Consider the following 27958-nt stretch of genomic DNA (forward strand, 5'->3'; position numbering starts at 1 on the left):
TAAATTTCTTTCTTTATAGTATATAAAACGAAGAAAGCATCACACCTGATGGGTGATATAGAAGGCACTGGTGAGTGCATTAGCATAGCCAATGAATCAAGCATCAAGGATAATGGAAGTCTGGAGCCCAAGAAAACAGTCCTAGAATATGTACATTCAGGCTTAGGGTGCATTTTTCATAGGGACAGTTAATTACAAGAGGAGATTTGAGAGCATTCACTGATTGTCTTGTTTTCTTGCCTTAAATGCTATACTACTCTTTCCTTTATAAGTTGGATAGTATAGTTTTTAAGTATACCTTGTGTGAAGATTATTTCATGAGAACAGAACAGTATATTGTTCCGGTTCTGGACTTTGATTCCTAAAACTTGACTGGGAATTCAGGGAATGTAGGCTCTGATTTGAGGACTTGACAATGGAAGAATACAACTGAGAATTATAAATTTGGACCTGACATCATGATTATTACCTTGGCTTTGGCATTAAACATCATAGTGATTTTTTTTTTTTTTACCTTGGGATGGTAAACAGACACAGTTAAGAGAATTGTGATTTATAAGAAATATATATATTTGGTTTGTCAATCAAGCATAAATGGTTCAGGAGGCTTCATTAGAGTTAAATGACAAAGTTTTTTCTTTTTTCTTTCTTTATTGATTGAGGGATTACATGTGTCCTTATCCCTCCATTGCCCCTCCCTCCCTTCCTCCCCCCCACCCCCCGCTCATGCCCCCACCCCCCTGGTGTCTGTGTCCATTGGTTATGCTTATATGCATGTAAGTCCTTTGGTTGATCTCTCCCCCTTCCCCCCACCTTCCCCTACCTTCTCTCTGAGGTTTGAGCACCTGATTGATGCTTCTCTGTCTCTGGATCTGTTTTTGTTCATCAGTTTATGTTGTTCATTATATTCCACAATAAAAATATGAGTTACAAAGGTTGTAACTCAATATAAGGTTGTAACACAGCCACATTTTTTTCACCAGAATCTTTTTTGCAATTCTCAGGTAGGCTCCATGGAGCAGAGATTCTATCTATCTATCTATCTATCTATCTATCTATCTATCTATCTATCTATCATCTATCTATCATCACAACACTTAAATAAATAATTTATAAAAGTGCCAACAAAAGATTTTGTTTAGAATGACTAAATTCACTTCATAGACTGAGAACTATACACAGCTAAGTTAATTAGCTCAACCACAGTGAACTTCTTACTTTATAATTCCCTCTTTCTGAGGAATTAATAGAAACTTTTTAGATGTGTTTAATGGAAATGTCTCTTTCCTGATCTATTCCAGAGCATCTTCTTTTTGTATTGTATTGCTCATTTAACCTTTTTCTTCTCTCCCACATAGTTCATGCTAGCACTGTCCAATAAAAATATGAGTTACAAAGGTGAACCACATATGTAATTTACAATTTTCCTGAAGCCACATTAAAAACTAAAGAGGTGAAATAAATTTTAATAGTATATTTTATTTAATTCAATATATCCAAAATATTTTCATTTCAGTATATTGTCAATATAAACTTCCTGGGATACTTTACACTTTTTGGTACTAGACTTTTAAAATACAATGTGTATTTTAGACTTACCTGGTTTATTACAGTTTGGTCTAGCCACATGTAGTTAGTGCCTATTATCTTGAGCAGATGAGCTCCAGGCTTTTCATGGTCGAAAGACTGCTTACTTAGGTTTGTCCTAAAAATGCCCCCAATGCACAGACATAAAGGAGAGTGTGATGCATCCTGTGAAACTTTACCCCCATTCCCTGGCACCCTAGTCTCACTCAGCCATACCTCTCCCTACCTCTGCAACTACCCTTATCTGGTGATTTAATGTTTAACCATTTTCTTCACAATGATTTAGTTACATCTTGTATTCTTTTGTTCCTCCTGTTGCATTTCTGGTGGCAATACGTCTTAATTCTTGGTTGCTACATAATATTATGGTTTGTAAAAATGTTGACATGTTAACTAGTCAGAAGTGACAAAGAGAAAGCATCTATTTTAGAGTCAGAGATGAACTTTGGCGAATTGTCCTAATATAGGACAGTTGAATTTTTTTTCTTTATTTATTAATGTATTACATATGTGTCCTTATCCTCCCATTGCCCCTCCACCCCCCACTCATGCCCTCATCCCCTGTTGTCTGTGTCCATTGGTTAGGCTTATATACATTCATACAAGTCCTTTGGTTGATCTCTCCCCCTTACTCCCACTCTCCCCGACCTTCCCTCTGAGGTTTGATGGTCTGATCGATGCTTCTCTGTCTCTGGACCTGTTTTTGTTCATCAGTTTATGTTGATCATTATATTCTATAAATGAGTGAGATAATGCGATATTTATCTTTCTCTGACTGGCTTATTTCGAAGTTAGAGATTAACCAATAACATGGATTTCGACGTTAACTGCAATATTGAGTGCTTCATTTTTGGCATGATAATAAAACAAAGGTAACAGCCCTTGTTTATATACGAGCTTATAGAAAGTATCCTTTGGCCTTAATAGAGTTTGCATAGAATATTTATTTAGTATTGTAATAACGTAGTGAATTTTTACTAACTCATTACTGTGAATGAGTATACTTTGAGCTGTTTTTCAGAAGTGGTGGAAGATTTACATGTCCTTTAATTTTTGAGAGCAAAGTTTCCCCACAGAGTATGATGAAGATATTGATCCTCTCAGCCACTAGAGCAGCTGGGTTGTGCCTGGGGGTGGCCCCCAGCCTTTGGCTGTTGCCTCAGCTAGGGGCAACCTCATCTATTATCCCAGAGCATCTTGTAAATACCATTTTCTATGTGAGCCAAGATTTGGTAAAGGTTGGGAACCCTATCATAGTATATGCAAACTCACTTTACTTTTTAAATTAAATGAGATCCCTCAGGATAGAAAATGTGCTAGAATGTTAAACATATACAGAGTTTTCTCACCTTTTATAGGTAATTGTGTCTCCTGAGTTTTCAGGTTCACAAATGAAGTTTGCTTTATCTTTCGCTTCTTCTTAAACCTACTAAGTCACTGTTTCCCAAACTCTAAAGGTCATACAGCACTATTATTCATTGGAAATTCTCTTTAATATCACTTGAAATAAAAATTTTTGAACTAAAAAATTAGTCAAAACATAGGGTAGTTATTTTATTTTAAACTATATACATTTCCCCAATTTGATATATACTTTGAGGATATATCATTTCATTAAAAAATCACTAAAAATGTTTTAGTTTTGCCCAGCTGGTATGGCTCAGTGGTTGAGCGTCGTCTTATGGACCAGGAGGTCATGCTTTGATTCCCCATCAGGGCATGTGCCCAGGTTGTGGACTCAATCCCAGGGTGTGGGAGGGGATGTAGAAGGCAGCTGATCAATGTTTCTCTCTCATCGAATGTTTCTAACTCTCTATACCTCTCCCTTCCTTTCTGTAAAATCAATAAAAATCTATTTTAAAAATTTATTTTTATTGATTTTTAGAGAGAGGAAGAGAGAAGGATAGAGAGTTAGAAACATTCGATGAGAGAAACATTGATCAGCTTCCTCCTGCACACCCCCTCCTGGGGATCGAGCCTAGAGCCAAGGTATATGCATGCCCTTACCAGAATCGAACCTGGGACCCTTTAGTCCGTGGGCCAATGCTCTATCCACTGAGCCAAACCAGTTAGGACAATAAAAACATATTTTAAAAAATGTTTTTAAAATATTGCTAAACCAAGTATGAATGAATGGCATGTTATTATTTGCTTAAAGAAAAATAATTTTAAATTCTTGTTTCTTATTAGTCATCTGATGTTTTCATTTTTCACTAACATGTTGTAAATATTATGCTCTTAATGTTGTAATAACAGAGTGGATCTTTAATAGCAGAGTGGACCTTTAATACCGCTAAAGAGGTCCTTCACCTTATGTTATTTAATGAAACATAAAGAAGGTAAGAAAGACACTTAAGGTCACAGAGAGAGATACAGTAATGTCTCTATTGTTGTCCCTGGTGTCATAGAGAGTCTAAAATTAAAAACAAAATTTGTTTTTATTTTTAATCATTCTGTTCAAAGCCTTTGAGTTTGACCAGATTCACAAATTGAATGATAGTGTCTCACAGAGTTTAAATAAAGGATGCTCTTGTTAGCATCACAACATAGATTGGTTCTTTTTAAAGAAGTTAAAAATATTCCTTGACTCCTTCAGAAAAAAATTATAACTTAATAGAACAAAAGCTATTGTGGTAGTATTTAAAATATTCAGCATGTTAATGTTTGCCTGGTAATGGTTCTGCTAGAAACATTTTTTTCTTTATTTCTTATCATAAACATTATTGAGTTAAGGCAATCATGAATATTTTTCTAAATTTATGAAAAGTTATAAGCCTGTCAAAGTCTATATTATAATAATCACATTTCTTGATCCTCTAATATATTGCTTTTTCTTTTTATTTGTAAAGGTCAGTAAAGTATTTCTTTAAAAACCAAACCATTAATTTGATATAAAAGAGGAACCTTTAAGAAATGAACTTAAATGACCAAAAATTTGAGTTGAATTTATAAATGTCCAGATTTATTGGGCAAACATTTCAAATTATCTTATTAAATGATCTTAACTTTCCAATCAAAGCTATGCTTGAAGAAAACAAAATTCCTTTAATATTTTTCTTTTGGTAAAAGGTCAATATATGCCTGTTATATCAACACATTTGAGTTTGATTTCTACTTAAAGAATTTAGGTCCATATGGGTAATCCTCATTAAACCTGGACAATGTGCTCTGCCTTGAAGCCAGACTCTGCAAGAACTCACAAAGACGTAAATCTAACTCCCACGCCTTGAACAATAGACTACAGGACTTTAGGTTATATATTCCTTGTATAGGAATCTTATATATATCATAGATTATCATAGAATAAAACTTCCTAGAAGTTCTCCTTATACCTCTCTCCATCTACCCAATGTTTCAGACTCATAATTGCTAGAAACTTCTGTTCTGCACAATCTCCTCACCAACACATTTTCACCATCTGGTTCTTTCTCACCCCTCTTCTGTTTTGAAGTGAACTTCCTGCTGCTTAAAGCCTCTTTGGGGAATTCATTAATTCATCAATTCATTCATTGATTCATTGATTCATCCAGCATTCATTGAGCACTTACTATGTGTTTGACCTCATCCTCAGTACTGATGACATAGTGAACTATGATCCTCATTATCCCCATTTTATCTGTTATAATTTTTTTCAGATAACAAAAGACCCAACTCAAATTGCCTTATCAACTGGACAGAAAAGACTTGAATGGTTTATATAACTGAACAGACATGCCTTGCTTCAAAACTCAAAAGATATCCTTAGAATCCCCTTTTCTACTCTGCTTCTCCTGGGCTGCCTCAGTTTTCATGCTATGCTGGCCTCACTTGCAGAGCTTCCGCTCACAGCATTCTAATACCCAATCCAGCCTAAGAGAGACTACACTTCCTTGATGCTGCAAAGAAAATTTTAGAATTGAGCTCACTGATCCTAATTGGCCTGTTTTGTGCCTGGTGTCCAGAAATCACCAACATGGCCAGGAGATGGAATGTGCTGCTTGGCTAAGGCTATGTCAGGCTTTGCTCCTGGATCCCAGAGATGGAGTTAGTTTTACATGAAGCAATTGGGCTGAGAATGTGAAAGGGGTGGTTGACCTGGAAGGAAATGTGTGAACACATTCTGAATACTCAAAAGACCATGGTCCATGCCACTGCTCTATTCTTTTGCCCTAGAGGAGCCAGCCTCTCCCACCCATGTTAGTAAACATCATCTCTCTTGCTGCATATGAATTTTTAGCTTCATCCAGTGTAATTTCACACCCAATGCAGAAATTTCTTTTCCTATATCCCCAATAAATTAAACCTTCATTTGAAGATCACCAGAGACAGGGTTCACTGCCTAGAGAGGTAGCTTGCCCATGCCTCTCTTCATTTTCCACTCTGCATTTTGCTTCATGTGGAGTTACGAAAACAGTTGTGAATGCTTAGATAGTTTTATTATTCTTCAATCATAATATACTTAAAAAATCTTATGTGTATACATATGCATGGCATGACTAAAGATTGAATTACTCTGGCTAATGTGTGTAGAGGGTAAAAATCTAAAATATTGGTGGATTTTGTTTCTTAATTCAAATATAATTGTATGTACTAAAACTATGCTTAAGGAAGAGGCTATTAAATGTACAAATAGGCTTGAATATAAATTGTGCATCTTTAGTTTCATCTTCCTCAATTTCATACTGATTTGTGTGTAGGCATTCATGTCTGAAAATGAGCTAACTCTGGAGAAAACAAGAGGGTCTTTCCTGAACAATATTCTAACATATTAAAAGGTTGGCACTGATAATGTTAATAGGTAAAATAATAAATCTCTCAGAGAGCAGTTGGAGAGCCACAATTTCTCAAAGAGTCAAACACTGGAAGATACCAAGGATAATATAACCACATGGACTGAAGATTGATAACTTGGTGTTCAGGCCCTAAGTATTTTGGAAGGCACTAAATGCTGGACTGCTGGCCTTGGGAGGAGCTATAAGGAGCCTTAACACACAGCTAACACCTGCTAGCATGTACATCAAACAATGCTAAGTTGCTAGTACTTTTGGATAACAAAGCTAATGTGTTAGAATCACTAGTTCCAGATGGAATCAAGAAAGTAATGATTTCCCTAGGGTTATATTGAAGTCAAAGGTTGAATTAGAGGAATAAGCTCAGGGCTAACTCTGCAGGAAACATTGTTTTAATCCTAGCCTTCATTCTGGAGGAAATTTATGTAAGGGCACAGATGAGGTTTTATGAAGCTACTCATGAAGGGTAGCTCACAGTAGCTGATTGTTGGAGACTATAAGACTGTAAGAGATATACTCCTGCTTTCCTTTTAATGGGCTGCAAAGGATATGTGAAACGTGTGTGTGTGTGTGTGTGTCTGTGTGTGTGTGTGTGTGTGTGTGTGCATTTATAAGTCAGTTAAACCATTCATCCTTTGTACTTTGCTTGTCTGCATAAGAACCGATTACATAAAGCAGGTATACAAAAGGGTATGTTTTCTTCTTTCCTAACAATGGGCAGGCACCACTGTTTATAAAGATGCTTCTAGCTTTAAGCACCTGCTGGGGTGGGGAATGTCTGGCCCTTGGGCCATATAAGGCTCTGCCAAGGCATTAGGGGTGAGTTCATTAAATGTTTGACCAAATAAAACAGGCTAATTTTTAAGTTAGTAATTATGTATGGCCCGAGAATGATGCTATAAATATCCAAATGGCCCTTGGCAGAAAAAGGTTCCTTACTCCTCATCTAGATGATGAAAGCTAATATTTGGAAACCTGGCCAGGGAAAATTTTAATATCTGAAAATCAATAGCACAGACATTATTAATTCACAAATATAACATTTTTGGTCACATGAGGTTGCAAAGAAATGTTATAAAAGCATCATTTTATAGTTCATGTTTAAAAGTTGCATTTTCTCTTCAACATAATAATCACCTTCTATCCTTTGGAAAGTGTTTTAACAAAATTCAGGTAAGAATCAGGTATATGCTAATTAAGAGGAAAATAACAGACATCTCGATTTAGCCTTAAACTTATGGTGGTAGCATTTAGTCACAGTGAACTACACAAAATTGTGCCCTGGGTCAAGACCTTTCCTTTTTCCTTTACTCTTCTCAAACAATTTTGTACTTCCTTTTTCTCCCATCAGGATGTAACATTTAAGTTTTTTTCTAGGCATCATGAAAGAATGGATTGGTGACTCAATAGAATATGTCACACTCCCTCAGGAGATGTTTTGGTATTTTTTATTGTTGTCTTTATTGGGTGTTACAATGATTGGGGGTTCAACTGGCCTTTAAACGTCTGGGATGGAACAGACTTTGAACTTTAGAGGGAAGGCGGGGGAAGGTGGGTGGGTGAGGTGATCAACCAAATAACTTATATGCTTATATGCATAACCCATGGACACAGATAATAGGGTAGTAAAGGCCTTGGATGGGGGAGGGAGGGTAGGAAAGGGGGACAGGGGCAGGCTAGAAGAGGTCAATGGTGGGAAATGGGGACATATGTAATACTTTCAACAATAAAGATAAAAAAATAACTAAAAAATAAAATAAAAGTAGAACTATAAAAACAATGGCTGGGATGAAGGGGACTAGATGTTGTGCAGAGTGTGGGCCAGTCTCACACAAAGAAAAATTGCCCTGTATTCAGTGGGACTTTCAAATCTCACAGGTGGCAACCTTTACATTTTATCAAGGTTTTCATGTCTACTAAATTTTCTAGGAATGCAATTACTGTATAAGTAGAGGAGAGAATTTATACAACCTTTTTATATTTTCAGAGTTACTAGGGGTTTGTAAAGAATTAAAAATGTGTTACTGAAGGCAATATCACTTGTGGAATTTGAATTGCTAAAATGGATCATTCTGCAATTATAGCTGAACCCATGTTTTGAAGGAGTTCTCTCTTGTATATCCAATTCTGAATATATTTATTTATCCCTTATTTTAAAATGACAAACATAGAGAAGAAAGGTTGACAATATTCAGTGGAATATCGCCTTTTCTTAAATTCAAATTTATTCATTACAATCGAAAGGAAGCACCTGGCTTTTTCTTTTCTAGTGACGCCATGCCTGAGAATTTAAAGACTGAAATGCATATTATTTTGTTATATGCACGGATTTTTATTTCTACCTTATTTCATAGTTGAGGCATATGTTGATTCTTTGAAATTGTATATGTAAGTAGGTTGCATCATCTATAAATTTCACTCAATGGTAGTAAAGGAGGGTGATAAAAGATTTGTTATTAAATCTTTTGAATAGGATTGAAACCACTGCAAATAGATCTACCTACCAAAGTGAGATGCCAAACAAATTGCAGATTTTTCAAAGAAGCTTTGCAATATTTTTTGACATGTTAGTCATTGCAAGAATTTAAAAGGAATCATAGTTTTGTTCTGTTCTTTCATTTGGGAATTGTTTCTTTGTCTCCTTATTTTTGGCTGCCTCTCTGTGTTTGTTTCTATGTGTTAGGTAGATTGGCTACATCTCCCAGGCTTGGTAGAATGGCCTTATGTAGTAGGTGTCCTATAGTGTCCAGTGGCACAGCCTCCTCGTTCACCCAAGCTGAGCTTGGCACTCCAGGTGAGCCCTCCCTATGCCCCTCTGTGGGCTGTATACACCTTCCTGTTGTAGTTTAGCCTTGATTGTTGTTGGCACATCAATGGAGGGGGGCGGGGATTTACCCTCAGGCTGATCAGCTGCAGGGACTGACTGTGACCACCTTGGAGGATTGGCTGTGCAGGGGCCAACCCCATGGAGCAGGGCTGACTTCAGCGGGGCCAAGATCAGCTGCAGTTTTGTTCTGTCTGGGGCCACAGGCCATAAGCTACAAAGTGATATGCAGATGGCTGCTACTTGGGCTGGGATAATTAGAATGTGGAGAGGGGAGATAATTTTTTTTTTTTTTTTTAAAAGGATGTCTTGCCATAACCGGTTTGGCTCAGTGGATAGAGCGTCAGCCTGCGGACTGAAGGGTCCCAGGTTCGATTCCAGTCAAGGGCATGTACCCTGGTTGCGGGCACATCCCCAGTAGGAGGTGTGCAGGAGGCAGCCAATCGATGTTTCTCTCTCATCGAGGTTTCTGACTCTCTATCTCTTTCCCTTCCTCTCTGTAAAAAGTCAATAAAATATATTAAAAAAAAAAAAAAAAAGGATGTCTTGGGTCCCTGCCCCCTTTCTCCAGGTGATTTGGGTAGAATGCAACCTCCACTTTGTTCCCAGCAGAGGCACTTCCAAGAAAGCAATTAGAAAGCTTGAAGCGTGTCCCCTGCAGTTGGAGGCATGTATGCCTTCTCTAAAGCTAGAGCAGATGGAGGAGACTGTCAGCAGGATAGAGGTGCCTGGGGTTTGTTTAATTTGCACTCTGTGTTTGTGAGGTTAATGAATACATGCCCAGATGTGGGTACAAGGGAGAGAGAGCCAACACAGCACCATCTCCTGTCCTGCCTTAGCCTTGAGGATCACCGAGGAGGACAACAGGATTCTAGTAGGTGAAGGTCTGTGTGAAGTAGACCATGAATGGTGTCTAAAGGCTAGGGGGCGGGAGGGGAGTTGTGAGCCAAAAGCAATGGACTTGTTCCTGTGGAAGAGGATCCACAGAGCCCACAATTGTGGCCAAGAGAGGAAAAATCAGCCTTAAAGAACTGGCAGGCCCAGAGTGTGAACTGTCCAATAGGCAGGTAATATCCTAATTCCTTTATTTTGTCTCATTCCTCTAATGTGGAGCTTGAGAGTGAGGGAGGAAGTCCATGGGGACAGAGAAGAGAAGCCAACCCACACTCCTTCTGTGAGCCCAGTGGCAGTCAATCATAGGTATTTGCTGGGGGAGGAGGAAGAGAACTCTCACCTTGGAGTCAAGGTTGATGAGCTGCTGAATACCATGGGTTGGACCTTCTAATTCTGAATAGAGACTTTATGTAATTAAAAGTGACTATATGGACTGTAGAGGAGGAAAACGTTTTTCCTCTACCCTTCTAGGTTATATTGGCTAGTCTAATAATTAAATTGACCTAAGGCAGATTAACAGGAGAAAAATTAATTACATATGTATAGGGCCCCACAAGAACAGGCTATTGAGGCTTATATGCCATTCTGAGCTAAGGATAAGGAGTAAGGGTCTGGGCTTCCATGGGGAGCAGGGTAATTCACAGGATGGTAAAAGAACAAATGTCTGGTAATTAGATGTTTTTTCTTGAATCTGCTGGGTCTTGATTGACTTCAATTCTAAATAGTCCATATGCCAAAGTGCCATATTTTGAGGGGACTCACTCTGAATCTTTTCAGGACCATCTATTATGTAAGAGTGAGTCAATAAGTAATGAGGCCTAATTGAAACAGATTTCACCCAGGGGCAAAGAAAAAATTTCCCCCCACTTAATAAACAAGGGAATTCTCAGGGGAAGAATGTGTGGCAGCTTCTCACAGGTCATGCAATAAATTGGGCAAAAACATGCTTCAGGTATAGTTTGTGCTTATTCTTCTCAAAGGACTATATTCACATGCTATCTTTATCTCCTCTCAGAATATATCATTATACTTGTTATTTTACTTATACTACACCTTGGTGAAATCATATCAGCAGGTTGGGAAAGGGAAAAATTCTCCCTTCCCTGGTTCTTTTTGGATGGTTGAATAATCAACTCAACATGAAAGAGATTGACAAGAGAAAATCAAATTTAATGTTGTGGGCATAGGAACCCCACACACATGAGAGGTAGAGAGACAAAAGAGAACATGGGTGTAAATGACATTTTGAGCTAAGGATGAGGTAAAGAGCCTTGGGGCTTCAGAAGGTCATTTCAGGGAGAGCCCATGTTCAGTAATTAGTAGGTTGCCTTGCCACATAGAGAGGTCAAAAAAGGTTATGTCTGATAATCTCTTATTATGTGCAAGGCCCCTATTTAAAGTTCCTCTGGGTGGGGGGCGGGTAGAAGTTCCTCTTGAGCCTGCAGGCTGGGTTGCTGTTAGCTCGAAATAATCTGCATACCACAAAGGCAAATCTTGGGGTGACTTGTTCTAAACCCCTACACTGCTTTCAGTCTCTGTAACTGTAGAAGAAAAGGCCTGCCTTTTTATTCGCCTTTTCAGGAAGTAGAAGAGCTTTTTAAAAATCACCTTACTCCATCAATATATGATCAAGACTTTAATGATGAAAATGTATATTCTATTGTAAAGGAATAACACATTCCTGTGTGTCCTCTCTACTCTCAATACTCTACTTCACTTTTGATACCAGATGTGAGTGTTTTCCACACATCAAGCAATTTTACAACACCAGCTAGTGTCCTATACTTTAATTCAACTTCGAAACTATCTCCCTGAAGATAGTATCAGATCCCACAGGTTAAGGGCTCAGTCCCACAAGATTGCCCTCCCCACTCCCAAAACACAGACACTATTTTTATTTATTTTTTGATTTAGAAATGTAAGGTCTTTAATAAATTATCTTTTACTTTTTTTTATTGTTTAAGGTATTACAAATAGTAATATATATGTCTCCTTTTTCCCCCATTGACCTCCTCCGGCCTCCCTCCCTTCCCCCCCTTCCCCCCCCCCCACATGCCCTCACCCCCTAGTGTCTGTGTCCATTGGTTATGCTTTTATGCATGCATACAAGTCCTTTGGTTGATCTCTTACCTCCCCCCCACCAACCCTCCCCTGCCTTCCTGCTGAAGTTTGACAGTCTGTTCGATGCTTCTTTGTCTCTGTATCTATTTTTGTTAATCAGTTTACTGGTATGATGTTCATTATATTCCACAAATGAGTGAGATCATGTGATATTTATCTTTCTCTGATTGGCTTATTTCGCTTAGCATAATGCTCTCCAGTTCCATCCATGCTGTTGCAAATGGTAAGAATTCCTTCTCTTTTTTTTGCAGCAGCATAGTACTCCATTGTGCAGATGTACCATAGTTTTCTAATCCATTCATCTGCTGATGGGAACTTAGGCTGTTTCCAAATCTTAACTATTGTAAATTGTGCTGCTATGAACATAGGGGTGCATATATCCTTTCTGATTGGTGTTTCTAGTTTCTTGGGATATATTCCTAGAAGTGGGATCACTGGGTCAATTGGGAGTTCCATTTTTAGTTTTTTGAGGAAACTCCATACTGTTCTCCACAATGGCGGCACCAGTCTGCATTCCCACCAGCCGTGCACAAGGGTTCCTTTTTCTCCGAATCCTCACCAGCACTTGTTTGTTGATTTGTTGATGATAGCCATTCTGACAGGTGTGAGATGGTACCTCATTGTTGTTTTGATTAGTGACTTTAGTGATATGTCTCTTGGCCTTCTGTATGTCCTCTTTTGAAAAACACAGACACTTGAGACATAGATCCCAAGTGTGGGTTGTTACTGGTGCATCTGACCCACTGGCTATAAGTCAGAGGCTCCCATGGCCCCTTTTGGGGTTGAATTAATTTGCTAGAGCACCTCAAAGAACTCAGGAAAAAAGTTTACTTACTAGATTACTTACTAGGTTACTACTTTACTAATTTACTTACTAGATTACTACTTTAATTAAGGAACAAGTCAGATGGCAGAGATGCATGGGGCAAGGTATGGGGGAAGAGGCACAGAGCTTGCATGCCCTCCCTGGGCACATGTAACCCTCCCTGTACCTCCATGTGTTTACCAACTTGGAAGCTCTCTGAACTCTGTCCTTTTGTTTTCTTAGGGAGGCTTTATCACCTAGGCATGATTGATTAAATCACTAGCCATTGGAGATTTACCTCAATCTTTAGCACCTCTCTCCTCCCCTGAGGTTGGGCAAGTTGGGGTGGGACTGAAAATTTCAACCCCTAATCAAGGTTGCTTGCCCAGGCAACCAGCCACCATCCTAGGATTACCTGGAGGCTTTCCAAAAACAAATGTATTAACATAAACCCAGGTGTGGTTGAAAGGGGTTTGTTATCAGTAACAAAAGACACCTTTATAGATTTAATCACTTAGGAAATTCCAAGGGTTTTAGGAACTTTGTGCCATAAATGGGAGGAGGACCAAATATATATTTATTATTATAAATCACATAATATCCTATTTCACATCACAGCATAGGGACTTGGGCTCAGGAATAGAAGACACCAGGTGGCCAGGAAGCCAAGTAAAGGTCAGGTGGTTAGAAGGAATTCAGGGTAAACTGACCGAAATAATGCCACCACCCCTCAACTCCCTAGTCGAAAACCCAGGGGTAGTAGCTTGTTTTATCTCCCTTCCAACTACCTGCTTAAACTACGGACCAGCTGATCAAGGTTTGACCACTACACAGCCTTCCTAGGGAGGCGGTAATGAGCAGGCCTCCATCATCCCCCGACAGTGCAGGCAGGCACATAGTTACCAGATGACGATATTGAAAATGAAGCCACCTGACCTCCAAATGGAAAATTCTGCAAGCTGGCCTTTTTGGAAAAAGCCCGCCCAGCTTATAAAAGCAGCCAAGCCGAGCCAGTCCCCAAGCAGGTTCAGAGGACCTTCCTGTCCTCTGCGCTGCCTCCTTTGTGCTCGAGCATAAGCTTAGTAAAATCTGCCTGGAAAATTCTCTGGGGTTTCCTCTTTGTTTCTATCTTGGGGAACCCAAGAACCCAAATGGCTGGTAACATATCCTGGGGTGTTAATGTATGTTTTGGGTGTTTCAAAGCATGGGAAGGGAATACACTTAAGAGATTATTCATGTGTTAATATGTTGGAGGGACTAAAGGTCTGGGTATGCAATGAATTTGAGCTCCTATGATCTATTGATGAGAGCACAGCCAAGTACAGCAAGGCTTAGTATTTATATACTCTTCAGTGTAGTAGTTTAAAGAACTTGCTTATAATTTTAAATTATTATCACCCACTAACTTAAGAAAACATTTTCTTTTCAACCTAAATAAAGATATAGACTGAGGCAAGCTCAAATGACCAAAACTTGAATTTATTCAGGAATAGCAAAGAAATTCCAATTTGGGAAACACATGCCGTAGCCAGCTAGAGACAAGTCTGTGGAGTGTTTGTGTTGGACTATGTTTATAGGCAAAGAGGGGGAAGTTCAGCCAGAGTCCAAGCAGTAAATTCATTGGCTTGAGAACTGAGAGAGATTCTTGGCAGATGTTCATTGGTCCGGATATAAGTTTTGGTCTTCTGTACATCAGGCATTTAATGCACCAAGAAGGAGTAACATCCCACAAGAATGTAAGAGAATGGAGAAAGAAGGAAAGACAGGAAGGAAGAAAGAAAGGAAGGAAGGAAGGAAAGAAGGAAGGAAGGAAGGAAGGAAGGAAGGAAGGAAGGAAGGAAGGAAGGAAGGAAGAAAGGAAGGAAGGAAGGAAGGAAGGAAGGAAGGAAGGAAGGAAGGAAATGAAAAACCACATCTCTACAAACAAAACATTATCTTTAAGGTGCAACATTAACAGTGATAAAGATCTGGACAATCCTTGATGGCTTTTGCAGCTTTGGCTGAGGGAGGACCAACGGAGGTTTCAGAATGCAATAACAGTTCCTACACACCCAGTAGAAAACAAATTGTTTTCTAGCCATGGTAACAAGTAACCACAAGAACTGGTTTTCAACCTGGTTAATCAATCAATGACAACTCAGCTCAGTGAATATACTTTTTCAGGTCAACCAACTGTGACAGCCTCTTACTTTTAAGTTAGCCAGAATCACTCCAATGAACATGCTTTTGAAGATCAAGCTATTACCAACAGTGTGACCCAAGTAGCCATGCCTCCACAGCTAATGTCAGCCCACTTTTGCTTCTGTGAGTCTGCCATTCCCTGATCTCCATACTTCCTAAAATTCCTGTGCAACATCATAGTCTATTCTGCTTGTGAAAATATTGCATAGGCAGTAGATGTAGCTTTATGGTATCATTTTATATCTTGAATATTGGTATCATCCTTTGTTTCTCACTATTGTATCAACTGAATCTCATTTGTTGAGTTCTATATTTCAATTTTTGCACTGAGAATATTATGTGTTATATCATTTTATTCATCCATCCATTTGTTCATGTAATAATTTAACAAAAATTTATTCTTTGCCTACTTTTGACCAGGCAGTGTTCTTGGGGCTAGAAATAAAATGGTGAGCTGTTGTGCTGAATACATTTCATTAATCTATGTTTCCTTCTGAAATCAGAAATGTCGTGGATATAATTTGTAGTATTCATTACCATTTATCTCTGGGTGTGTTTATGTTTATGCTTTTATTAAGGTTACATAATGAAAAAATAATTTGGGTCTTATTTTTGTTACATGGATTCAATTGCCATCCTTGAATGACTTGTTCTACAATAACTTTGGAAATGCAAATAAAGCTAGGCAAGTGTTTGTGACATCAAGTGGGGGGTCAGGGATTTCCAGGGAAGTAAGTCACAGATATTATGTTCCTTGTTCTTTTAATTCAAGTTTCTGTAAAGACCAGTAAGTAATAGTCACCTCATATATCATTATAATTTACTAATAACCTAATTGACTCTGAGACAAGCTGCTTGCTCACTTTTATATTTGCACTATTTGGGTATTAATTAACATTTGTCAGCTACTACTTTTAGAGACATATGGAAAAGTTAATAGTCTTATACATTTTTATGTCCTTAGTCATAGCTATAATATTATATAATATTACTCATTAACTGATAAGAATAAGTAAGTTACAACATCATATGGTAACTATGGCATGTTTTATATAAGCCATGTGTGCATTACACACACACACACACACACACACACACACACACACACACATTTTTCTCTTAAAGGAACTGAGGTAACTTATAGGTTACATTATACATATGGTTCTCCAAATAGTGTAACTTTTCTAACATAATCACAGTACAGCTATCAACTTTATAAATTTACATGGATAATCTACCATTTGTTTAGTAGTTTTATTATTTAAAAATTTTAAACTTTTTCTGCATATTTTGTGTGCATATTTAAAATATTTTTAAAGAGACAACATTCTCACTTTGTTAAGTAACTATTTTAAACCATTATTTACACTCAAGTAATGATCATATTTTATATAAATAAGAACCAGCTAGATCTAGTTAAAAACATAAACACTTGATATTAATAGGAAGTCTAAAAAATAATTTAGAAGAACACTCACTAATTGAAGAACTAAGTCAGTTCAGTTTACTCCTTTCATGTCCACATGAACTATGTAGTTGCCTTTTTTTCTTTCTACTTTTCTTCTATTGTATGAGGAGAGTGAAAATAACTTGCAAACAAGATGACCAAGGCCTTCCCTTCACTTAAGTTGAATAATGTGCAAAGATTGAATACAACATTGTGGCCAAGGCAGTGCCAGCTATTCAGAGATAAATGCTCAGGGACCCACTCCAATCCAAATTTAAACCTGGAGGACAAACGTCAGGGAATGCTTTTTACAAATCAAGATTCTAGGTGAAGTAATAAATTAAATATTGTGTGATTTGATAAAGGCTTGCACCTAAATAGTTGTTCATTACAAAAGGAAACTCAATTTATTGTTTTGAGTTTAATACATGGCAGTTTTAATAATGAATATATTTTGGGGAGAAACCAAGATGGCGACATAGGTAAACACCTAAACTGCTGCCTCGCACAACAATTTCAAAACTACAACTAAAAGACAAAACGGACATCATCTAGAACCACAGGAAGGCTGGCTGAGTGGAAATTCTACAACTAGAAGGAAAGAGAAAAGCACACTGAGACTCAGAGGAGCTGCAGAAGGCAGAGGTATGAAGGCGCGCACGGGGAGAGGGCTGGCAACTGAGTACGTAGCTGGCTTTCTCAACCAGGAGGGAGACAAAAGCTCCTGACGGCTCTGAACTCCAGTTCTGGGCGAGACTCTGGGGACCCAGACTCATTTGGGGAGAAAGTGGACTGTCAGGAAAGAGAAAAGAACACTGAGACTCAGAGGAACTGCAGAAAGCAGAGGTACCGAGGCACACATGCGCGGAGAGGACTGGCAACTGAGTACGCGGCTGGCTTTCTCAACCAGGAGGGAGACAAAAGCTCCCGACGGCTCTGAACTCCAGTTCTGGGTGAGACTCTGGGGACCCAGACTCATTCAGGGAGAAACTGGACTGTCTGGCAGAGGGCAAAACTCGAGGGCGGCTTTCTCTCAGAGGTGCTTGCAGCAATTACTGCGGGACACTGAGATCCAGGGGCCTCTTAGGGCAGGGCTGATGGGAAGCCATTGCTGTCTGCTCTGCCCTGAGACTCCGCCCCACCCAAGCTGAGCACAGAGGCTTTTGCAAGTCTTGTCTCATAAGGGTGTCTCCAGCACAGAAGTTCTCCCAGCGTAGACACAGCTGATCCTCACAGCCAACTGGCCTTGGAGGTCAATTCCTCCCAGTGATACCAACAATAATCAAGGCTTAACTACAACAAGACTGTGCACACAGCCCACAAAGGGGTGTACCAAGAGTGTCCACCTCAGGTAACTGGGGAGGCTGAGCCACTGGGCCCTATAGGACACCTAGCACACAAAGCCACTCTATCAACTCAGGGAAGCAGCCAAAATGCGGAGACAAAGAAACAGGTCACAAATGAAAGAAATGGAGGAAAGCAAACAACTGGATATAGAGTTCAAAACCATGGTTATTAGGTTTTTCAAGAATTTTCTAGAAAAGGCCGATAATTTAGCGAGACCCTTGAGGATATGAAAAAGGACCAACTAGAAATTAAGCATACACTGACTGAACTAAAAAATAATATACAGAGATCCAACAGCAGACTAGAGAATCGCAAGAATCAAGTCAAAGATTTGAAATACAAAGAAGTAAAAAACACCCAACCGGAAAAGCAAAAAGCAAAAAGAATCAAAAAATATGAAGATAGTGTAAGGAGCCTCTGGGATAACTTCAAGTGTACCAACATCCAAATTATGGGGGTGCCAGAAGAAGAGAGAGATCAAGATACTGAAAACATATTTGAAGAAATAATGACAGAAAACTTCCTCCACCTGGTGAAAGAAACAGACTTACAAGTCCAGGAAGCACACAGAACCCCAAACAAAAGGAATCCAAAGAGGACCACACCAAGACACATCATAATTAAAATGCCAAGAGCAAAAGACAAAGAGAGAATCTGAAAAGCAGAAAGAGAAAAAACAGTTAGTTACCTACAAGGGAGCACCCATATGATTGTCAGCTGACTTCTTAACAGAAACTATGCAGGCCAGACGGGAGTGGCAAGAAATATTCAAAGTGATGAATAGCAAGAACCTACAACCAAGATTACTCTACCCAGCAAAGTTATCATTCAGAATTGAAGGTCAGACGAAGAGCTTCACAGACAAGAAAAAGCTAAAGGAGTTCATCACCACCAAACCCGTATTATATGAAATGCTGAAAGGTATTCTTTAAGAAGAGGAAGAAGAAGAAAAAGGTAAAGATAAAAATTATGAACAACAAATACATATCTATCAACAAGTGAATCTAAAAATCAAGTGAATAAAAAATCTGATGAACAGAATAAACTGGTGAATATAATAGAATCAGGGGCATAGAAAGGGAGTAGACTGACAATTCTTGGGGGGAAAGGGGTGGGGGGGTGCTGGAAGAGACTGGACAAAAATCATACACCTATGGATGAGGACAGTGGGTGGGGGTAAGGGCAGAGGGTGGGGTGGGAACCGGGTGGAGGGGAACTATGGGGGAAAAAAGAGGAACAATTGTAATAATCTGAACAATAAAGATTTATTAAAAAAAATAATGAATATATTTTGGTAATAATACCCAAGAGCAGAAAATCATTGGCAAAATTAAGTTGAATCTGGGAGGAAATGATCTTTTCTCTTTCTTTCTTTCTTTCTTTCTTTCTTTCTTTCTTTCTTTCTTTCTTTCTTTCTTTCTTTCTTTCCTTCCTTCCTTCCTTCCTTCCTTCCTTCCTTCCTTCCTTCCTTCCTTTCTTTCTCTCTCTCTCTCTCTCTCTCTCTCTCTCTCTCTCTCTCTCTCTCCTTAAAAAAATACTCCTTCAAGGCTCCGAGGATATGCTTTTATTGATTTTAGAGAGAGAGGAAGGAAGTAGGAGATAGAGAGAAACATCAATGTGAGAGAGAAATATCGACCTGCTGCCTTCCGTATGCACCCTGACTAGGACTGAACCCACAACCTGGGTATGTGACCTGACTCTGGGATGAGGGGCTTGATGTGGGGCTGGGAACTGTTGCTTCTCAGGAGGTACCTCTGTATCTGAGATATCCCTTCTGATTTTTATTAGCCACATGTCAGTCTAGGACCAGTCCATTCTGCGTCTCCTGCCAGTCTCAATGAGGCTTCTTCTTTATATCCTTAGTTATAGGACTTCTGTTCAGCTAGGTTTCAGGCAGCTCTGAATGATGGTTGTTCTGTAATTTAGTTGTGATTCTGATATGGTGGTGAGAGGATGTGAATACCGCATTTTCCTATGCCGTCATATTTACCAGAAGCCCTATCATCCTTTGCTTCAGCTAATAACATCCTAAGTTGTTTTCTTGCCTCTACTTTTTTCCATCTAGACTATGGTCTCCACATACCTCCTTCTCCCAGAGTGGTCCTTAGTGTGAATCAGGCCCTATCTCATTCCAGCTTTCAACCTCAGTGGCTTCCCATTACACAGTATATAATTTGAAGTCCCTACCATGCCTTTTGGTTACCCTCTGGCCTCATTTCATATGGTTCTCCCATTTCCTTCTTGGCCTTTTTGCTATGTTTTGAATATACCAAACTCTGTCCTGTCTTAGGTTCTTGTTATTCCTACTCTTCCTGCCCTGAATACACAAATTTCTCTGCTTAAATGCCTGTCTATTCTATCCCTGAAATTGTAATGTAACCTTATGTATACAGAACTTGTTCTTGCTATTTTCCCAGCTCCTGGTATGTAGCACATAGGAGGCACTCAATGAAAATTGTTACATGGATGAATGATCTCATGACAAAATCAAAGCTAACATTCTACATTTTGGAAATGACCCAGATAAACAAAGTAGTGGTGAAGGGTAAGAAGAGCTTTCATATTTTTCCAGTGTTTATAATATTTAAGTGTACCAGAGAAAGTAGTGAGTGTTAACTAGTCCATAAAGCTTTGGGATATAATGATGAAAAAATGGTATGTCTTCTAGGTTGCTGAAAATGAGAGCAAAGAGATGTGAGGATTAAAAATTAATCAAAGAAGATAAACGAAATTGTTTAATTATTTAGAATTATTATGTTCTTTAGTCACACACGTTGTTTTTTTTTTTTTTTTGCTTTGCAACTGTACGTGAGGTATATTATATCATGTCTATCCATGATTGTCTAAGCTTTAAAAAATTTATTTGTATTCTTGGTATTTCATCCAACTCTTTGTAATGGTATATACTTATTTTTGAAAGTAAATTTTCTGCATCTTCTACCTATATGTTATCTATGTTCAAAGGATTGATGTTGTTATAGGCACCTCTCACCAACACCAGAGAGGTGTTACTGGACAGGACAGCCCCCTGAGTCAGTGGAGAGGGTTGCCCTCAACCTTGATCCTTGTCTTCTCATATAAATGAATTTATATGCGAGACCTTGACTGCTTTGTGAAAAGCCAATTTATTAAAGCAATTAAAGCAGGCATCTTTATTGAAAAAGCACAGCAAGCAAACCTATCCGTCTGGCTTATGAAGCACAGACAGGTTCTCAGCTAATCTGAAGAGCAAGTTGGGTGGGGGTCTGAGACATTATATACCCTCCTGTCTATAGGTCTCAAAATTCCTCTGCTGAATATTTTGGTACAGATTAATTCTCAAGGTTACCTCCTACCCCCACCCCACCCCACAGTTGTTGTGTTTTTTTTTTTTTTCTCCTTTGTTGTGGCCTTCCCAGAATTCATGAGAAGCACTTGGCAACTTTATCTTGCCAAGCCTTGAGACTGCTGGCTTCTCTGCATGGGGAGTAAAATTGCTCTTTTTTTCCTTTTCCCTTTCCCCCTCCCTTTCTGCATTGTCTCATTAGGAAGGTTTCTTAACCATTTTCTCTGTGTCCTGGGCTGGGGAAGATAATGGGTTGTTAGTTACAAGCTGGTTGCAAATTGTCCACACTGTTTGGCCTTGTTTTAACTTTTCAGTCTCAGTTTCCCTATTCCACCTCCCTGGAATCCTGTAACCAAGTCATATCTAGGTGTTTTAATTTAATTATTTTAGTTTAACATTTTATCTTGACTTGACACAAAAGTATAGTAACAGTTTATTTTATTTTACTGGTTCACACTTAGGTGATACTCTTCATGACATTAATAAATATTTTTCTTCTGACATAAATATGCTCCATATAAAAATAAAAGCCAGGAAGGAAATTGAGTTCATAAATCATTTATTTACCTGCCCATCATATGCTGAGTGGAAAAGAAAGGCTCAGTGGGTTAATGAGAGAATGGAGGTTAGGTGAAAGCTTGTTCAGAGAGAGCCTGACAGCCATTTTTGCCCAGGTCACACATCACAGAGCACCATTAAAAGGCTAATGGATTTGCCACTTGCTGGCTGCTTGACCTAGAGTAAATACTCAACACTTCTTAGAGGAGCAATTTATTGTAAGGAGCTTGGATTCTTCCCGTCTTGTAGCTAAAAGGAAGGACAATAAAAGAGTAAGCCTTCATGGAAAGGAACTTAATGTTTGTCTGAGACTACCTTTATTTTATTTAATTCGAGTATCTTCTAAGCACTTTAAAATTACCTTAATTTAATTCTTGTAACAGTTTTATGGGGTATGTGGTATCATTATCCATATTTAATTAATGAGAAAACGAAAGCACACAGAGGTTAAGCAGCTTGCTCAAGCTCACACAGCAAGTAAGAACTTCTTCAAGGTGGTGTCGAGTTGTGCTGAATATCTCCCATTTACCCCTCTAGGTCCACTCTCCACCTTTCTTTACCCTTCTCTCTGATCCAGGAGGCTGACCTCCTGGTAGTTGTACCTCAGTGGTCCTCAACTGGGGAGCAGATTTGATCCCCAGGAGACATCTGACGGTGTCTGGAGACCTTTTTGATTGTCACAGCACCTAATGGGATGCTGCTAAACACCTTCCAGAAGCACCCCTCCCCCACCTTCATACAGAGTTACTGACCCAGAATGATATCAATAGTTCCCAGGAGAGAAACCCTGTGGAGGGAGGAAAGCCATGCCAGGGGTTTCACTTCCCTGGCTCCTTCAGCTCTCTTCAGCTGGCTGCCTCCCTGGCCTGAAGGTGTCTGCTCCTCACAACATGGACGATTCTCCCTGACTCTCCTTCCCACTGGGTCCAGGAGTACTAAGTCTTCTACCCCGTGGGTCCTCGACACCTGCATCTTTAGAAGTAATGCTTTTGTGGACAAATTCACCTCAAATCATCCTTTTCAGATGTGTCATCTGCTTCCTGTTGGGACCCGGATAGAAGGGTGTTACCAGCAGGAGGGAGCTGGAGCCGTGGGAGAGAGGTGCTCCTGCCAGAAACGCTGCACAAGGCAGAGAGGAAGGGACACACACACTTGGCTTCTCCCTTTCTCCCATCCTCCAGCCCCCTGTCGTGTCTACCATTGGCTGATCCCAGTCTCAAGACAGCTAGCAAGAGCTTGTTAGTCATACTTTCAACAATGAAGATGAAAAAAAGAGTGTCTGAGAAATGCAGGGTACACAAGTCAGTGAAAGACAAGGAATGGATTCAAGGGCAAGTACAGCTGGACCTGTGCAAGAGAGGGCAGCCCAGAACAAGAACATTTCGGGGGTTACTGCCGTGGCTCACAAGGAGCCTGACAGTGGCTTGGATGAGGGTAAGGGACTAGCAGGGTAGAACAGAGACAGAGAGAAGGGAATCAAGTTTCTCCAGCTGTCTTTGGATACAGTTCAGGGAACACAAACTTAAATGCTCCAGGACTCAGGCAGGTGGTGAATGGAAGCTGTGTGTGTGTGTGTGTGTGTGTGTGTGTGTGTGTGTGTGTGTGTAAGGCCCTCTGGGAAGAGCAAACCGTCTAAAGCAGTTACTAGGTTGCCCTGCCGGCATGGCTCAATGGTTGAATGTTGACCTATGAACCGTGAATTTGATTCCCGGTCAGGGCACATGCCTGGGTTGCAGATCCCCAGTGTGGGGTGTGCAGGAGGCAGCCAATCAATGATTCTCTTTCATCATTGATGTTTCTATCTATATCTCCCTCTCCTTTCCTTTCTGAAATCAATAAAAATATATTTAAAGCAGTCACTAGATAAGAATATGGTCCTAATATGCCAGATTCTCAGAGATTTCAAGAGAAGCCAGGAATCCAGATTTTTCAATGAAATCGTTCAATTTTTAAACTGTGAAAACTAAGTAAAAAACATATACTATGAACTAAACTTGATTTGATTCCAGGCTCTAGAGTAGAGTGTGATGTGTTTACAACCTCTAAGCTACATAAACTAATTGTACTAGTATATGAGCCATAGACGAGAAGTGTCTAACTGTTTTGGTCTCTCTCTCTGTCTCTTTCATTCTTTTATAAATCAGGACCTATGAATCTCATTAAAATAGCTACATATTGCTCATTAATCACTTTTTACTCTAAATAATGATACAAATCTGCAAAATGCATCATTAATTAAACATTGCTTTATAATTTTATACATTGGACTGTGTGAGATTTTATTGAGAAAAAGGAAAAAGGATTTTACTTACAAAATTTAAAAAGCAGTCTACTAGATAAATGCACTAAAGGTTTGTGATTGGAAAACTGATAACCAGAAGGCCTGAAGCTCAGGACTAAAATGGTTAGAAAAGCCAATTTGTCGGTGTCAGTCCTTATCTATGATTGGCCTGATCTCTTTGTTAAGACTCAGGGCAAAGACACAGTTTAGGGCTAAATTACTCCAAACAAAATCAACAAATAACTGCAACATGGTGTCTCCAGAGATGTGTGGATTCCAGGAAAATCAGACCTACAGAGAGGAGTGGCAATTATAAAACTGGAGACTCTAAGCCAACATATAATAGACATTGATCAAACCACACTGTAATAGAAAACGGAAAAACAACAACAAACAAACAGCAGCAAAAACCCAAGAGCTCTCACCCTCAACAAATTAAATTGTTTTTGAGTTGCCTTTTAGGTATTATTCACATGCAAAGTGATTTTTACAATATGGTAATGCTGGTAGTAGAGTTGTGATACATGTAGTTAGACATTTAGGTTTCATCCTTTTCAGATCTTAAAGTAGTGACATATTTAGTAGGCTCAGTCTTCAGGGGGATTCTTTGGGCTCTAGGATAAACTCCCAATCCCTTAAAATGGGAAATAAACTATCTGTTCCCTGCTTTTCCATCGACCCACTCACCACACAAGCATTGCTGCTGTAGTGCCCAGTGTTCTTGTGCGTCAACCATACTTAACTAACTACCTTTCACTGTCTGAACCCACCAGACTCTTTCATGCTACCCTGAACATGTTGATATTGCCTCTTCCTTATGGAAAGTTCTTTCAAGCCTGCATTCACCTGCTACTTCTTCCTTGAAATCTTTCCTACCTGTCAGATATAACTGTTTTCTCCTCTGTAGTTTTACAGTTTGTACATTACATGTAGCAATTCATGGAACATACTTAAATTCTGCCCCAAGCTTCTTGAAGGTGGGTTCAGGAGAGATTTATGCGTACTATCTCTCCTGTGCCTATCCTAAGGCCTGTACTAGTCTTGGGTATAAGACAAGTGCCAAATACATATTTAGTGATTGAGTGTTATCTTTTTACAGAATTTTCAAAGAGTTCAGAGAAAACGTGTAAGATTGTTGCACTCATTCCTTCACCACATATTTACCTACTGTACCTACTACTTGTCAGACATTGTTCTGGGTGCTGAGGATACACCAGTAAATAGAACATTGTCCCTACACTCATACATTTTAGATGGGAAGATAGAAAAAGAACACATAGAGATTGAGTATGTCAGGATGGGATAACTGCTATAAAGAAAAACACAGCCACAGAACAAGGGATAGGGTTGATGTGGGACACTCATCATATTTTAGATAGGCTTGTCAAAAAGTTGTCTCTAGAACACCTTTCCATGAGTCGTGAATGAATAGAGAGACAAATAGTACACAGACAGGAGAAATAGCGTGTGTAATCAGGTAGAAGCATTGGTCAAGAAGCCAGTGTTGACTGAAGGGAAAAAGAAGTGAAGGAGAGAAGGTTAGAGAATGAAGTCGGGAGGGAGCCATGAGCCAGAGCATGGGGGTCTGGCATGTCATGATAAGGCATTTGCATCTTATTCTCAATGTGCTGGAAGCTATTGTGTGTTTTGCATAAGGAAGAGATATGATGTAATTGATCAATGTGGGTGCTCAGGGAGAGTAGACTATATAGAGAAGCAAGAAAAAAAGCTGGGGGACAGAATTAGTTTTGCTAGAACTACTGTAGGAAAATGTTACAGACTGAATGGCTTAAACAACAGAAATGTATTGTCTTGTAGTTCTGGAAGCTAAAAGTGCATAATCAAGCTGTTGGCAGGATTGGTTCCTTCTGAGGGCTGTGAGGAAAGAATTGGTTCCAGGCCTCTCTGCTTGGCTTGCAGATAACTGTCTTTTCTCTGGGCTACTTCACATCATCTTCCTTCTATGTGTTTCTGTGTTCAAATTTCCCCTTTTTGTAAGGATACCTTGTCCCTAATGGATCAGGGGCAATTCTGTATTGAATTTGGGACTCACTCTGCATTGTATTGACCTCATCTTAATTAATTATATTTGCAAACCATCTGGACTGTATTTTTCAATAAGGTTGCATTCTGAGGTATTGGTTGGGGGTTAGGATTTCAACATATCTTTTTGAGAGGACACCATTCAATCTATGACAGAAACTTTAAAACATTTGCTTCTTATTTTGTTCATACTTTATTACTTCATTGATTCACTGATTCATTCATTCAATAAAATTGCATTGAGGGTTTATCAGGAACACTCCTCGGTATGGTGGATATAGCCATAAATAAACAGGAAACATTCCTGCTCTCCTGAAACTTACACTTCAAAATACATGCTCCCTCATCCTCCCAGTAAGATTTTAGATCACGTAGTCTTTTAGGCTCTGGTCTTTTCTCGCCAAGGCTTATAGCTCAACTGGAAACTCCTCATAGCAGAGACTCAGTAGAAGGCTCTGTTGGTGGTTATAGCTGATCACTGTTCTCACTGTCAGGTTAGCTCCTATGTAGGTCTTGGGGGAATCACCTTTTCTTTGTCTATAATTCTCCTGGGCAATTGAGTAATAGAGCTCAGACTACCTGTCTGCACTGTTGTCCTGTAAGAGTTGCCTAAAATCAAGGAGAATCTGCATGGTCCTCACCATCAGAGTGCCAGTGCTAATCTGATGAGAAGGCAGTCCTTAAGAACTGAACAGCCCTAGTTGGTTTGGCCTGGTGGATAGAGCGTCAGCCTGCGGACTGAAGGGTCCTGGGTTCGATTCTGGTCAAGGGCACATGCCCAGGTTGTGGGCTTGATCCCCAGTAAGGGCATGCAGGAGGCAGCCGAACAATGATTCTCTCTAATCATTGATGTTTCTATCTTTCTCTCCCCTCTTCCTTCCTCTCTGAAAGCAATAAAAATGTATTTAGAAAAAAAGAAGTGGACAGACTTCAAAGACCTCCTCAGTCTCTGAAGACTGTCTCTTCCATTTTGTTTCAGTACTGTAGTTATCGTGCAATCCAGACCCCAATACTTGATAGTTGAAGAAAGTGAAATCTGGAGCACTACTGCCTGCCCAACATCTCATGGGTCATAGTGGAATTAGAATCTCTGTTTTTGTTGGACTGGGCTGCTTCTCAACATATACAGGATTTGAGATTCATGTTTTCAGCATGCATGCCCATGTTGAGATCTTCCCTCTTCGAATTAGAGACTTTATTGTTTTTATCCTACATTTACAGACTTATTGAAAGTTTCTTTTCCCTTAAGTGGGCCAGTGTTGACTCAGCAATAAGAGCATGAGCTTCTTTTCAATGGGTACCATGCCTTGGATTTCTTTTCTAAATCTCCAGCACAGTGTTTTGTACTTACATGCTACTCAGTGATTTGCTGGTTGAATTGATGTGAATTAAATGACTATAAGAATGTCACATAGCTCTAATAGCTATACTGTTTTTTTGCTTAGTTCTCTTGATTTGGTTCTCCATTTCTTGTGAAAGAGTATATCTCTGAATATCTGCTGATCAAGAAGCTGAATTTTCTCTTGGAAATTTCCAGTGAGAATCGCTGATGTTCTGAATAATTTTCTCAAGTATAGACTGACTTGTAGGCTCAAATTCCTTCAAGTTTATTATTAGTTCCACAGTGCTCCTTCAACACTGCCAAGTAGCATCTGATCAACTGCATCTGCTCTTGAGTATACACTTAAAGAACATTATCACTCATGAGAAGATGAGCACTTCTGTGGCACTGGACAGTGTTCATAGCTTACAATGTTACGTCAGGATATTTAAATT

This window comes from Eptesicus fuscus, chromosome 2 (genome assembly GCF_027574615.1).
Source record: "Eptesicus fuscus isolate TK198812 chromosome 2, DD_ASM_mEF_20220401, whole genome shotgun sequence".
Taxonomy (NCBI): Eukaryota; Metazoa; Chordata; class Mammalia; order Chiroptera; family Vespertilionidae; genus Eptesicus; species Eptesicus fuscus.